Below are 13,007 nucleotides of genomic sequence, written 5' to 3'. Positions count from 1 at the left end.
TTCAATTTGCTTTGAAGCTAACATCAGTTATCTGAGTTATCATAATCCTGTATCAATGTAGGACATTCTCTATACACTTGATGTTATGAAGATATTTCATTGAGTGCCATTCAGCTTGAAAGGACATGAAAAGGGTAGGTTTCTCTTTGTTCTTTATTTCTGAACCTGGCAATGACTCATAAATAAATGAGAGCAAATTGGTCTGGCTATGCCTTTATTATCAGTGCTGGACTTTGGTGCTGCAAGAGAAAATATTTGGTGATGATCAAAGAAATGAGATCAAAGTTCTCCTGCAAAGTTGTACCATGGAAGGCAGTAATGCACGAGAATCTTTAGGTAAGCTTTCCTCCTGTCTTCCCCCAAATAATACCCTGATTTTTTTTTACTTACTACTAGCAAGAGAACAAGTGATCCAGATTTATTTTCCCATTGAAGATTTATTATAACATGGAAGTGGAAATATTCAACACAGCTATCTGAAAATCCAAATCCACCGTTGCAGATAAATTTGTGTATCGAAACTATTAAAATAATGAGCTTCATTGCTAATACACTGGTGTATTTTGTGTAACATATTATGCAGCCATATATATATGTGTGTGTGTGTGTATATATATATATAGTATATATATATTCTCCGTGATAAATTCTGCTGTTGAGACTCTGTTATTTACTTTGAAAACCACATACCCTTTCAGTGTGTGTGATTTAAGAATAGGACAATATCGGCTGGCGCCACGGTTCACTTGGCTAATCCTCCACCTGAGGCGCCGGCACCCTGGGTTCTAGTCCGGTTGGGGCGCCGGATTCTGTCCCTGTTGCTCCTCTTCCAGTCCAGCACTCTGCTGTGGCCCGGGAGGACAGTGGAGGATTGCCCAAGTGCTTGGGCCCTGCACCTGCATGGGAGACCAGGAGGAAGCACCTGGCTCCTGGCTTTGGATCAGCGCAGCACTGGCCGTGGAGGCCATTTGAGGGATGAACCAACGGAAAAAAAAGGAAGACCTTTTTTTCTCTCTCTCTGTCTAACTCTGCCTGTCAAAAAAATAAAATAAAATAAAAAAGAGAATAGGACAATATAACTTTTTTTAAGCTGGTAAAGTTTTAAGTGGTAAAAGTATTTAGAACCTCCTTGTATTTGTTAACTGAGCTATTTTTTACTTAGACATAGAAGTTCAAAGTTCAAAGCTGTTTTTGGCTCCATAGTGAGTGGTTGAAAAGCACAGCTCCTGGAGTCTTCCTACACTTGAATCAAGTCTCACCATTTATTAGCTCTGGAACATGGTTATTGTTTTTAAACTGTCTTTGTGCACAGTTTATTTGTCAATGGAGAATAATAGCAGCATCCCTCTTATAGGGGTATTTCAAGGAGTAGGTAGGATGATTCACGTATACCCAGAGCATGTACATGTTCTTTTTCTTTTTTTTTTCTTTTTTTTTTTTTTTTGACAGGCAGAGTGGACAGTGAGAGAGAGAGACAGAGAGAAAGGTCTTCCTTTTGCCGTTGGTTCACCCTCCAATGGCCGCCGCGGTAGCGCGCTGCGGCCGGCGCACCGCGCTGTTCCGATGGCAGGAGCCAGGTGCTTATCCTGGTCTCCCATGGGGTGCAGGACCCAAGGACTTGGGCCATCCTCCACTGCACTCCCTAGCCACAGCAGAGAGCTGGCCTGGAAGAGGGGCAACCAGGACAGGATTGGTGCCCCGACCGGGACTAGAACCCGGTGTGCCGGCGCCGCAAGGCGGAGGATTAGCCTGTTGAGCCACGGCGCCGGCCTGTACATGTTCTTTTTACATGAGAGCTTTTACTATCACACTAGTGTCACCAGTTATCTGGGCTGTGAACACTCCATACTTTGTTGTAATAATAGCCACATAGTCAAACATCTTTTCCTTTAAAATACTTCTTGTACATATCTTCCACTTTATACTGCCACAAACGTAATCCTCTTCATTACCCTCTCCTGCTGAAAACCACAACAGATGTAAATGAATACTGTACTCAGTAGAAGTGAGTATAAATTAGGCTGGCATTTATGGCTCCCATTAATATTGGTTAAATTTATCTTTTCAGCTTCATTCCATTACTTACTCATGTTTATATATGCTGGCTAAGTAAAACTACCTAAATATCCCTGAGAACGTGCCATTTCCTCACCCTGGTTAAGCTTTTACGGACAGAGATTGTTGTAACTTTATATGCCATTGTCAGTCCAGGGCCTGGCACGCAGTGTTCATGCAATATTTGTTGAAGTGAACATCTTTGAGCATAGTGTTTCCCTACAAGAAGTTTTCTCTTTATTTTTACCTATATAATACCTATCCTTCATGTTGCCATGCAAATAACATGAGTAACCACCATTTACAGGCTGCCTATTCCTTCTCATAGTGTTATCACATGTATCTCTTCTAGAATTTATATTCTTTAATTATAAATATTTTTATAATGTCATGCTTTAATTTCTAAGTGGCTTAGAAAGCAGTGTACTATGCCTTCATTATTTTTATTTCATATGATACTAGCATTTTGCTTTAACCAGTGTTAACTGCTGGTGGCTAGTTGTTGAGTGGATATATATGAACAATAGAATTGTTTATTATCCATTGTTTTGTTTCCATTCTCCAAAAAAATACTCTTATTTTCATAGAACCCAAATCTGCACTCCCGTTCAGGCAGCAGAATCTAGCCACATCTTCTCTGCCCAAGATGATTTGGGGTAGCTGCTAAAGTCCTAGTGGCTTCTCCTTGTCCCATGAACATGCCACAATCACTATTACCTGTATTCCTGTGCTGACATTTCCTTTGCTTGAGGGTGATCCTGTCTTTGTTTCGCTAGTCGAGCTTCATTTTACGTCCCCTCTCACTTCCCAGATTCTCTACAGAGCACTCCAGGATGACTTCTGCAACGTTTCTTCTCTTTTAACACTGAAAAGAAAAAAAATCATGGACTTATACTTTAGCACTTAATCATACACAGACACCGGGACAAAACTGGGAGAGAATTTAAAAGTGCCTTACTCTAGAAATTCTAGTATTAAAATTCAAGAGTGTCTAGCTCCACATCCATTCTTTTTATTATTCCTTTCCTTCTCTTTTTCCCTGCATTGCATCTTACATGCATAGATATAATTCTCAACTGTTTTTTAAAGATATTTAGGCAACTTTGCATTCCTCTGAATCATCTCTAGAAAAGTCTAATCTTACATACAGTGTTTATTATGTTTCAGTTAAGAGAAAATTTTTCTTTAAGACTGTCATTATTTTCCATATGCTTAGCTCTTGTACCCCAACTAAATATTATATCCTTAGGGACAAACATCATAATCTGGAACTCTCTTTGGCTTTCTTATATTAGGAATAATAATGCTGATAACACCATAAACTTTCAAACATGATAGTATTCATTGTTAAATGTGAAATGCTTGCCAAAATGCCTTACCTCACTTTAAATTCATTTCATAATATGTGATTCTCTAACTTCATTCCTTTTTTCCTGGTCCATTGGTTCTAAGTTACTATCATATTTACAGCTTTTTCTGCTCTATTAGCTCCTAGTTTACTGTCATACTTACTGGTCCTCTCTGTAACTAAGGCAACTAAATCTATGTCTTTGGAGAAGACTGACAAAGATACATTACTGGGTACAATAGAGTTTCTCCCTTTACTGAATTTAATATTGTTTTTGCTTTATGACTGAAAAGGAAAATCATAAGTATGGTAGGTATTTACTGAGTAATTAACCTAAAATACATTGTGTAGATACTTTTGAAAATACCATCTAATTTTAACCCTCTCAACAAGCCTAAGTAGTTGGTGTTACTAAGGTGTTTTTATGGATACGATAAAGGAGTAATTGAGTCAAGGATTTATTCCTAAACTTAATCTTAGATTTTTCTGATTCCAAGGTCCCTGCCTACAGAAAGAGATAATTCAGTAGATCTTCAACATTAATATGTAGAAAAATCAACAAAGAACTTCTTAAAATATAGATTACTAGAATCTATTCCAAAGATTCCAATTTGTTGTGTTTGTGGTGAGACACAGGAATCTATATTTTAACAAGCACAAATGAGGTAAGGAACAGTGAAGATAATATTAGTAATTATAGCAAAAAAGCTATTAAACAACATATGGATCAATACCACGCTGCTCACCATCTACTGATCCACCTTGGGTTTGTCAGACACTGTGTAGCAAGGCATTTTGTAACATATTTTGTCACTGATTCTTCACAATCATCTTGTGAGGTATAATTGTCATCTTGCTGTCACTGAAAGAGAGAATCTAGGTCAGAGGGGTCACAGAGTTGGTAAGTGGTGGGAATAGTCTGACTCTATAGCATGTGTCTACAGCTCTATGAAAGAGGCAGATAAATTAAAGGAAATCCAGGGTAACTGCTGTGATAGAGCACAATGGAAGAGAGCAGCGCATCAAGAGCAGACTATGTCAATGCCAATAAGATCTTAAGTAGCATGTATGACGAGAAGTATTTTCTGGCCTGGTAAAGGAAGTAGTCATTGCTGATCTTAGCAAGGTCAACTTGAACAGAAAGATGGGGCCATAAGGTGTAATTTAGAGAGTTAAAGAATAAGTGCATCTTAAATATAAAATGATAAAATATTTTCATAAGAATGAATGGAGGGTTGATGTTATGGTGTAGTCGGTTGAGCCACCACCTGTGATGCTAGCATCTCATATGAGCATTAGTTTGAGTCCCAGCTGTGCCACTTCTGATGCAGCTCCCTGCTAATGTGCTTGGGAAAGCAGCAGAAGATGACCCCAGGTGCTTGGGCCCTGTACCCATGTGGTAGACCCAGATGCGGTTCTAGGCTCCTGGCTTTGGCTTGGCCCTGTCCCAGCAGTTGTGGCTATTTGGGGTCTGAATCAATGGACAACAGATTGATTTTTCTCTGTTTCTCCCTGTCTCTCTGTAACTCTGCTTTTCAAATAAATAGATGTCTTCAATTTTTTTTAAAAAGCCATGAATGAAACTTTTTAAAATTTTATTTAATGTATACAAATTTCATGCATTTCATACATACAGAATCAGAAATAGTGATACTTCCCCACCCTACTTTCCCTCCCACCCATGCTCCCACACTCCTCCCTCTCCTATTCCCACTCTTAATTTTTTTCAAAGATCTATTTTCCATTTATTTATACTCAAAAGATAAACCCTACACTAAGTAAAGAATTCAACAAATAGTATGGAGAAAAATAAAAGACTGTTACTCAATAGTCAAGTCAAGGGCTGTAACAATTATCAAATCTCAAAATGTCAATTTCATTCTTACACAATACCTTTTAGGTACTCTATTAGTTAGGGAAAATATATGTTATTTGTCTTCATGGAACTGGATTATATCACCAAGTATAATGGTTTCCAGTTGCATCCATTTAGCTGCAAATGACAGGATTTCATTTTTTTTTCTGCTGCTGAGTTGTATTCTATAGTGTATCGATACCATAATTTCTTTATCCAAGATGGCAGAATAGGAAGGGAGCACTGATAGTCTGAGAAAAGATAGTTTAATAAAAGTGGAGATACTGTAGTTTCAGGAAACAGTTAGGGAAAAAACTGCAGAGGAAATCCAAATGGCCAGCAGACACATGAAAAAATGTTCAGGATCACTAGCAATCAGGGAAATGCCAATCAAAACCACAATGAGGTTCTACCTCACCCTGGTTAGAATGGCTCACATACAGAAATCTACCAACAACAGATGCTGGAGAGGATGTGGGGGAAAAGGGACACTAACCCACTGTTGGTGGGAATGCAAACTGGTAAAGCCACTATGGAATTCAGTTTGGAGATTCCTCAGAAACCTGAATATAACCCTACCATACAACCCAGCCATACCACTTCTTGGAATTTACCCAAAGGAAATTAAACTGGCAAAAAAAAAAAAAAAAAACCTGTCTGCACCTTAATGTTTATTGCAGCTCAATTCACAATAGATAAGAGACCTGGAATCAACCCAAATGCACATCAACAGTAGACTTGATAAAGAAATTATGGGATATGTACTCTATAGAATACTACACAGCAGAAAAAAGAAAGAAAGAAAGAAAGAAAGAAAGAAAGAAAGAAAGAAAGAAAGAAAGAAAGAAAGAAAGAAAGAAAGAAGTCTGGTCATTTGCAACAAAATGGAGGAATCTGGAAAACATCATGCTGAATGAATTAAGCCAGTCCCAAAAGAGACAAATATCATATGTTCTCTCTGATCGGTGACAACTAGCCGAGCACCAAAAAGGAAACCTGGTAAAGTGAAATGGACACTATGAGAAACAGTGACTTGATCAGCCCTTGTCCTGACTGTAGAGGAACAACTTACTACTTTATTCCTTTTAGTATTTTTTTGTTCTACTTAATACTATTGGTTGAACATTTTAATTAACAAACAATTATTCTTAAGCATTTAAATTTAACTGAAAAGTGATCCCTGTAAAATATAAGAGTGGGAATATGACAGGGAGGAGATGTACAGTTTGGCACATGCTCAATCAGATTTGCCCCAAACAGTAGAGTTAGAAACATGCAAGGGGATTCCAATTCAATCCCATCAAGGTGATGTGTACCAGTGCCATTTCACTAGTCAAAGTGGTCAGTTTCAATTCATAATTGATTATAATGATAGGATTAAGTGTCAAAGGGATCACATAAAGAAGACTAGTGTCTGCTAAAACTAACTGATAGAATTAAAAAGGAGAGAACAATCCAACATGGGAAGTGGGATACACAGCAGACTCATAGAATGGCAGATGTCCTAAATAGCACTCTGGTCTCAGAATCAGCCCTTAGAGCATTTGGATCTGGCTAAAAATCCCATGAGTATTTTAGGCGTGGAAAGCCAAGACACTGTGGCAAAAAAAAACAAAAAACAAAAAAAAAAAACCTAAATGAAAGATCTCTGTGAGATCCCAGTGGAAAGTATGGGCCATCAAAGAAGGAGGTACCTTTCTCTGAAGGGAGGAGAGAACTTCCACTTTGAATATGGCCTTGTCTGAATAAGATCGGAGTTGTTGAACTCAAGAGGCTACCATAGCCTTGGCAACTCATGACTAGAGCCTAGGGAGATTACTAATGCCATAAACAAGAGTGTCAATTGTTAAATCAACAACAGGAGTCACTGTGCACTTACTCACCATGTAGGATCTCTATCCTTAATGTGTTGTACTATGTGAATTAATGCTATAACTAGTACTCAAACAGTACTTTACACTTCGTGTTTCTGTGTGGGTGCAAACTGTTGAAATCTTTACTTAGTATGTACTAAATTGATCTTCTGTATATAAAGATAATTGAAAATGAATCTTAATGTGAATGGGATGGGAGAGGGAGCGGGAGATGGGAGGGTTGTGGGTGGGAGGGAGGTTATGGGGAGAAAAGGCCACTGTAATCCATAAGCTGTACTTTGGAAATTTATATTTATTAAATACAAGTTAAAAAAAATAAATGGTAAACTGGGGACAGTGTGCTGGTGCAAGAGGTTCAGCCCACTGCAGGTAACACCAGCTGCTCTGCTTCTGATACAGCTCCCAGCCAATGTGGCTGGGGAAGTAGTGAAGAATGGTTCAAGTATTTGAGTCCTTTCTACCCAAGTGGGAGACTCTGATGGAGTTCCAAACTCCTAGCTTCAACCCAGCCTCACTCAGCCAATATAGCCATTTGGAGAGAACCAGTGGATGGAAGATTTTCTCTCTCTCTCTCTCTCTCTCTCTCACTCTCTCTCTCTCTCCTCTGCTTTTAAAATAAATAAATTGATCTTTAAAAAAGAGAGAGATAAATCAGTGAAATAGCAGAAATGAGTCAGTTATCTGCTGACAATAGGAGCAAGTAAGAGCTAATGTGTTTTAATGTGGCCAACAAATATATGGAAAAATGCTCAACATCACTAGCCATTAGGGAAGTTCAAATTAAAACAGCAAGGAGGTATCAACTCACCCCCCCCCCTTTTTTTTTGACAGGCAAAGTGGACAGTAGAGAGAGAGAGACAGAAAGAAAGGGCTTCCTTTTTGCCGTTGGTTCACCCTCCAATGGCCGCCGCGGTAGGCGCGCTGCGGCCGGCGCTGTTCCGATGGCAGGAGCCAGGTGCTTCTCCTGGTCTCCCATGGGGTGCAGGGCCCAAGCACTTGGGCCATCCTCCACGGCACTCCCTGGCCACAGCAGAGAGCTGGCCTGGAAGAGGGGCAACCGGGACAGGATCGGTGCCCCGACCGGGACTAGAACCCGGTGTGCCGGCGCCGCAAGACGGAGTATTAGCCTATTGAGCCGCGGCGCCGGCCAATTCACCCCTTTTAGCATGGCTAAACTTCAAAATACAGAGAGTAACAAATGCTGATGTGGGAATGTAAATTAGTGCAGCCACTGTAGAAAAGGATGTGGAGATTTCTTAAAAAACTAGAAATAGACTTGCCTTATGATCCAGGAATTCCACTACTGGGTATATACCAAAAAGGCATGAGCATGGTGTTTCAAAGTGATATCTGCACCACTATGTTTATAGTAGCACTGTCAATAATAGCCAAAATTTTTAATCTACCAAGATTATCGTCCCAGATGAAGGGATAAAGAAAATATGGTATAAGAATGTATGGCATTTGATTTAAATATGATGTTTTTTTATTTTCATTTAATTTAAATGCATATGATGGCTTTTCTTTTTGTCTTCCATAATCTAACTCTACTTTTAAAAATATATATGTTAAGAAATCTGCTATACTAAAAGCTGAGGTCTAACTTTGGCCTTATTTTCCTCTTAGGCTTCATACCTGGGCCTTTTATTACTTGTCTCCATCACTGTCAAGTCTACCATAAATTATTCTGTTAGTCAAATTAGGACAGTATTCATTCCTATAATTTCTAGAATAATGATTTCTATTTATTGCTTTGTATCAAGATTACCTGTGGGGGTGTGCTAAAAATGTAAATCTCTGGCCTTACACCAGATCTACTTAATCAAAATCTCTGTGGTGGTAGAGCCTAAAGAATCTGTATTTTTAATAATTTCCACAGGAGCTCTGACTCGCATTACTGTAGGAGATGACAGTTTCATTAAGGAAGAATTTATTAGATTTTTATTTTTTAATTTACTAATTTGTACTCACCATGTTCCTGCTGTTGCCTCCTATGTGTGGAGCAATAATGCTACTGCTGGTAGACTTTGAAGTTGGTGTGGAAAGGCAACAAGCAGCAACTGAATCCTGGAATTGATATATTTCCTACATTTCTTTTTTGCATACCTCTCTCTCTCTCTCTCTCTCTCTATATATATATATATATATATATATATATATATCACACCCATACATACACCCCCCATATTTACATTGACTGTTAACATTAACAACATACATATTTAGAAAAGAAAAATGAAAGGAGAGTTCAAATAGAAAAATAAGATTACAGCATTTAAAAACTTGATGGAAGACCCAAGCAGTAAAGCTGATTACTTGAAAAGGCATTCTTTGGAGAATCCATTGATGTAGAGAAAATGGGAAGCCAAAAAGAGAAATGGATCAAGATCTGTTGATAGTAACTAAAGGTGAACTGTCCTGCTTTTTAGTTGCATTAGACATCTGGGAAATGTTCACATATTTGAAATCTATAGATACATTTTAATTGTTTTGGTAGTTCTATGATCAATTAATATAAATGGTTTCTCTCACCACTGAACTCTTGTTGATTCTTTCTTGTTAGATCTCCCACATTGAAAAGTGTCAGTTTACAAATAAGCAGAAATCTCATTTTTGGTGTCCCGGTACCTGGAGGAGAGAAGAAAATATATGATTTTCTTCAGTAGCTACTGACAATTTTCAAGGGAACAAAGGCAGTGCTGCAACTGCTATTTCCTTCAAGTGACATAGAACTCAGATTTCTGTATGTCAGAGTTGTAAGTTATACAACAAATATACACGGGAGTTATAAGTTATACAACAAATACACACTCTGGCATGCAAAAGAAATACATTGAGAGAGAGAGAGAGAATATCTTCTATCTATGATATGTTGTTTCACTCTTCAAATGCCTGCAAACAAAAGCCAGAGGTGGCTAGACTGAAGCCAGTATCCATGAACTCTATCTGAGTCTCTCTTGTGGTCTCAAGTACTTGAGTTATCATGTCTGCCCCGCAGGGTGCACATTAGCAGGAGGTTGGAATTAGAAGCAGAGCCAGGATGCCGGTGCTGTGGTGTAGTGGATAAAGCCGCCACCAACAGTGCCGGCAGTTCGAATCCCGGCTGCTCTACTTCCGATCCAGCTCTGTGCTATGGCCTGGGAAAGTAGTAGGAGATGGCTCAAGTCCTTGGGGCCCTGCACCTGTGTGGGAGACCTGGAAGAAGCTCCTGGCTCCTGGCTTCAGATTGGCGCAGCTCTGGCTGTTGCAGCCAACTGGGAAGTGAACCAGCGGATGGAAGACCTTTCTGTCTCTCTCTCTGCCTCTCCTTCTCTCTGTGTGTAACTCTGGCTTTCAACAAATAAATAAATAAATCTAAAAAAAAAAAAAAACAGTATGAGGAATGAAACCCCAACAGATGGCATCTTAACTGCTGTGCCAAACATACCCCTCAGCCATGCTCTACCTCTGAGTTGTATCTCTTAGGTTTATTCACACTTTAGGAATCATGTCATTTCTCTGATAAGCAACCATTGGCATTGACCTTGTTTCCCTTTTCAAATTCTGGTCCTGGGCCCAACTCAAAGTTTTTTCACTGCTTTGGCCTCAGTCTTTTCTGATCCAAATTATGGGGCAGGAACTATAAACCCTCACCATGCCGCGTTACTCTTTGATTGACCATAATACATATGACTTTGTACTCACTATGTTGTCCTATAAGCATGTGCCTTCCTTTATGTGTAGTTACCTCATCCTTTGAGGATGGAAACATCATCCTAAATTGCCTCTATGATTTTTCTCCTCAAATCCCTTGTCTATATTACTGTCAAATTAATTATTCTAAAAATACATCTTCACTGTGATACATTCCTAGGGTCAGAACTGTTATGGCTTTACAATGCTTACCATATCAATTGAGATTGCTCACTTCATCATTTTGTGACTTCATGCATAACAGGTTTTCTTCCTAGACTTCCAGTCTTACATCTGTTTATTTATCACATATTGCTTTTAAGTTGCTAGATGATTTGTCTTACTTTTTGATTAACTATGCTCTTTCTTCCTTAAATGCCCTTTCTAATTTGGTTATTAAAATCACATTCATTTTCTGAGGTTCAGTTACATTCTATTTCTCCCATGAGATTTTCCTCATCATATAATAATTTATCCTGTTTTTCTGAATTCCTGTAGTTTTATATCCTACTCATTTGATACTCATCAGATATTACTGCAGCTATTTCAAAGAGTATCTATTCAGCCAAACAACAAATCTGTAAGAATAGAAAACCATTTCGGGGCTGGTGCTGTGGCTCACTTGGTTAATCCTCCACCTGCGGCACTGGCATCCCATATAGGCACTGGGTTCTAGTCCTGGTTGCTCCTCTTCCAGTCCAGCTCTCTTCTGTGGCCTGGGAAGGCAGTGGAGGATGGCCCAGGTGCTTGGGCCCCTGTACCCGTGTGGGAGACCAGAAGGAAGCACCTGGCTCCTGGCTTCGGATCAGCACAGTGCCAGCCATAGTGGCCATTTGGAGAGTGAACAACTGGAAGGAAGACCTTTCTCTCTGTCTCTCCCTCTCACTGTCTCTAACTCTACCTGTCAAATAATAATAATAAAAAAATTCATAATTTCTTTGTAAAGCAAACAAAGGTTTGGGCCTAATAGGTACCCAGAAAGTATTTTTAATGAATAGTAAAAGCTATTACATCGATTTAAGATATTCCTTTGAGAAATTTAAAATTAATTTAAGTAGATGGTCATCATCCTTAAAGCATTAGGATTGAAACTTATTGGTCTAAAGACCATTTACATGGTATATCTCAGTGACATAGATTTTTCAAAACTATTTCCAGTCAGGGAACCATAAAATTTAAATAGAGTTCACAAAAGGGAATAATTGCATTCTTGATTTATAGAGAAAATGATATTAGAATGCCCTAGCATTTTACTAGATCTAATTCTCAACTTTATTTCATTGCTTTAAAAAAACAGATAACATTTGGTTTAAGGATTCACTCATTTATTTGCTCATTTCAAAATATTTATTGAATATTGATTATGTGGAAGGCATTGACCTGGGAACTAAGGATATGATATAAACTCTTTCATGCTGTTGCCTCCTGTGTTTGGAACAATAATGCTACTGCTGAATTTGGGAAAAGTTAAGGTCATTAGTTATTATTAAAATATGAAGGAGAACAAACATTTGTATTTCAAGGATAGACAAGAGAACATGGGCTACTTTGGGAAAATGAAGGACATGCTACATAATTTTATAAATTCTTTATAATAAAGTAGGTATGCACTCTGAGCTGTGTGCCGTGATATGTGGCACATGTAGGGTAGCTACTATAGATTTGATTACTGCTCAGGAGTTCATTTTCGCTCCTCGTAGAATGAGCAGGGTACCCATCCCACTCAATTGATTTTGGACTTGTTAACAGGATTGCTTTGGCTAATGAAATGTATGGAGAGACAGTGTGACCATCCTTAAATGAGGCCTCAGAAGGATCTTGCATTTTTGTTTGCTCTTGCTTTACTGCCATGAGCCATAATAGCACGTCTCATGTGGTCTCTATTTCTCCAACTGTGGCTGCAGAATAACAAATATCTTGAATAGACATGGAACCAACTAGCACAGTGGACTCATACTTAGCCAAGCACACCTGAATGTTGGGCAAAGCCTCCACTGACATAAATCTTAACAAAGAAATAGATCTGTTTTTCTAAAACTCCAGGAAGTGTGGTTATTGTTACTGCAGCAAACTTTGAATAATATAGCATATAGATTTTGTTTTTAGAGGAGAAAAAAGATATTATTAAACAGATGATTATCCGCACTTTGTATTTGGAGGAAATGCTGTGTTTTCAAAAGTGTGTACAGCAGGTAGACTTAAC

At 38.6% G+C, this 13,007-nt stretch overlaps 1 long non-coding RNA gene across 2 annotated transcripts in view; it reads left to right on the top strand.

Annotated features, from left to right (window-relative positions):
* The first annotated feature begins 270 nt into the window (after positions 1-270).
* LOC133757010 (uncharacterized) overlaps positions 271-13,007 on the top strand; it is a 287,511-nt gene continuing 274,774 nt past the window's right edge. For both annotated transcript variants that reach the window (XR_009865560.1, XR_009865561.1), the window contains exon 1: positions 271-336. This is a non-coding gene — a long non-coding RNA (uncharacterized LOC133757010). The remainder of the gene's footprint in view (positions 337-13,007) is intronic.

This window comes from Lepus europaeus, chromosome 3, assembly GCF_033115175.1.
Source record: "Lepus europaeus isolate LE1 chromosome 3, mLepTim1.pri, whole genome shotgun sequence".
NCBI classification, from domain to species: domain Eukaryota; kingdom Metazoa; phylum Chordata; class Mammalia; order Lagomorpha; family Leporidae; genus Lepus; species Lepus europaeus.
Note: the sequence above shows the minus strand (reverse complement) of the source record. Positions and strands in the feature narration are given on the sequence as shown.